This window comes from Ictidomys tridecemlineatus, unplaced genomic scaffold (assembly GCF_052094955.1).
Source record: "Ictidomys tridecemlineatus isolate mIctTri1 unplaced genomic scaffold, mIctTri1.hap1 Scaffold_77, whole genome shotgun sequence".
NCBI lineage: Eukaryota > Metazoa > Chordata > Mammalia > Rodentia > Sciuridae > Ictidomys > Ictidomys tridecemlineatus.
In genome coordinates, this window is record NW_027525652.1 from 289,471 (window position 1) to 292,797 (window position 3,327).

Genomic DNA, 3,327 nt, shown 5'->3' on the forward strand with positions numbered 1-3,327 from the left:
GCATAATGGTTTTAAAGTATGTGAACTTCAAATAATCAATGAGTTGAAAATCAAAGAGATTAAAAGTGTAAGTTTTAAGAGAATAAAGAATGTGATCATGCAACCTGAAAACTAGAGTTGATTAATTATCTCAGTGCCATTTTTATTAATTTCTGAAATTAAAAATATTTAATATATAAGATAGCAAAATTAAACTGCTAAAACATGAAATAAGTGTTACATTAATTCAAAATTCTGAATTTTCAATAAATATCACTTACACACTTATCAGTAAATATCAAAAAATTTAGAGTAATAAAATTTTTAAATTAAATAAGGATACCAAAGCATATCTCTTACTAGTATATTCAATATTTCATTCTTCAAATAAAATTCAGATACACTGAGATAATCAAAGTTACATTGATGGACTTCTCAGTCTTTCAAATGTAAATATTCCACAAATTCCTAAATGTGTCTTAACTTATCTTAGAGCACTCTTCACTGTGGATTATCAAGAGATAGTTTCCAAAACATTAACTTTCAGAAGTGCTAATAAAAGCTGAATACTTTATTATATGTGATAAAACTAAAGTCCAGAGAAAGTAAGTGTTGGGTAATTGAGGAGACAGAACTAGATAATTTTGATTTTGTCTGATAATTTTATTCTGACTGCTATTTTATGTACTACAATGGTTAATACCTTCTTATGAGACTTCTTGGACACCACATTTTTATATTTTACAAACTATTATTGGTGATATAACTGAAAGTTTATTAAAACTGTCATACCATCAAAGCTAAAATTCAATCTCCTCACACTTACACACAAAGGGTAAAATGTTGCTTTATAACTTATTTTCATGTATCTAACTTTAGTTAGCTCTTAATGAAGGAAAAAAGGGAGTGCATCAGCCTTAAGCAAACATTCAGAGCACAATCCATGGCATCATGCTTCATTTTAAAATACATTTGAAACTGCTTCTGAAAAGACCAGAATGCCCACTGACATGGAAAAAGATTGCACACACCAGTGCACAACACCATCTGCCCAGGCAAAGTTGCCCTTTTTGCTGAGCTGAGTGGAAAGGTTAGTTTTAGCTTAGCTCTGTCTGTGGTTGGGCAATTCCCAATTGAAAACCAAAGAAGAACAGGGAAATGAATACTTAAAAACGAAAAACTGCACAATTATTGTATGTAGCCAGTGAATGCTGGGTTAATTTCCTGTATAGCTGAGTTCTTCACATGATACCTCAGATGGCTGGGAGGAAGCTAAAGCTCTCTTGTAGGGCTCTTGGGATACAAGTAACAGAGAATGGCCAGTCTGTCTTGAGGATTTAACCTGGAGTTAATTAACAGGATCTCCATCTTCAAAGAGACATGTCAAATGGAGCAACATTATCTATCCTACTATTACAAAGAAAAATCAATCTGGATGCTGACAGCATCAGAAACTGATTATGTTCCTGAACCATTTATTCTGGCAGCAGAACTACGGGCCAGGCTTCACATGTGTACGTGAAAGTCATATGGCATGTGTCAATCTGCTAGTTTTCACTACTTTTCATCATTAAAACCTGAGCTGAAGTTCTCATAAAGAGATGATGATTTCACAGTCTGCTGTCAAATATAGAATTATGGCATCTGTTCACTTCATAGGCTTCCTTCTTCATTTGTTTATCCGTTAATTGAAGAAAAAGCATTCAATGTCTCTGGGCACATTTTCAACAAAGAATAATGTGTTGTAATGAATTAAGAGCTGAGCCTTTGATGAATTGTAGTGAAAGCTTGATTAAGATAAATTGGGCCTTTCAGTGCATATTTAAGTGCATAATTCACAGATTATAAAAGAAAATGAGGTGTGATTCTACATCATTTACAACCAGAAGAATGAGAAGTTATACTCCACTTATGTATGATGGGTCAAAATGCATTCTACTGTCATGTATGACTAATTAGAACCAAAAAAAATGAGGAAATCTTTTTCCTATTAATATCTACCTTCATCCATTTCAATTTATCAAACAGATTAGGCTGCATATATCTTTGCTAAATATCCTCTATTTTAGAGATCATTGGCAATCATTAAGACCTCTATTCTTGAGTAAATGGATGCAAATAATACTCCAAGTTGCTTATTTCCTACTTCTTGACACAACGAAGCAAAATGAGATGCACATATTCTGGAATTTGCTTGTGTGTAACCTTACAGTGTCTTTTTATTACATCATTAATTCCCAGTGCAAAGTAAATGAATGACAATGTAAACCTATTATAACAGTTATACAATACAACTTCTTGTGATTGAAGAAAGACTAAGCAAGGGAAATTGGATAAGGCTCAATGCCTTAGGGAAATTATCCTAGACTACTTTCCAAAATTTGGCCTGCTAAGTTTTCTAGGGTCTTACAAAAATCTTCAATTATCCTTTCACTCATACTGAGTAAATCTTTTTATTATATAATTCTGTTGGAGAATCTAGATCAAGTTTAGAGAATGTATGTTTTTGAAAAGAAAGAAAGAAAGGTACTTCATTATTATTTCATCTTGAAAGTAGATCTAGGTTTATAGATATACTTAAATTAGAAGCTATTATTACTAGGCTTACCTTTTTAAATTAATGATAACCTAAATTTCTAAAATGTTTTTAAAATATAGATGAAAGCCTTCATGATAGACACAATTAGAAACAACTAAAACATTGCATATTTTGGACATTATGACAATGGTTTAAAATTGTGATTATTTTGCAAAGGTGACCTCTTGTTTGAGAATGGGAAGTTGGATGGATAAAGAAGCATCTTTAAATAGTTTATCTTTCCCATGTAAAAACATTCTTACATGGGAAAGGCCTTGATGAGTTAATTGTAAATAAATCATAAACTTAATAGATTAAGCTTCTTCTGAAATGTACATTGGTTTAAAATTGAATGTAAAACATATTGGCAAAAGGCACTTTAGATTTTATTTTACCCAAATCTTTGAATGATAGTTCAAGATGTTCAGTAAAACCAAAATACAGCTAAGATCCTTCATCCTTAGTCATTACATAATTACTGGGTATGAAACTGAGCCATATCTTTAGCCAGCATTCATCAAACATTCAGTGAGTACACAAATGGTTAGATAATAACTAGATTAAGCAGTTTTGAGAGAAAATTATATTCATTTCATGCTTAAAGTATCCTGAAATAAGATCAATTTCAGAATATCAATGACTAAATATTCAGGAATGTTTTTAGCTATTTTACCCGTATACAATCATATACTCAAATGAACTAAGAATGTATACATATATAATAGAAATCAACACTATTTAAAAAAATCATACTAATTTCAGTGACACTT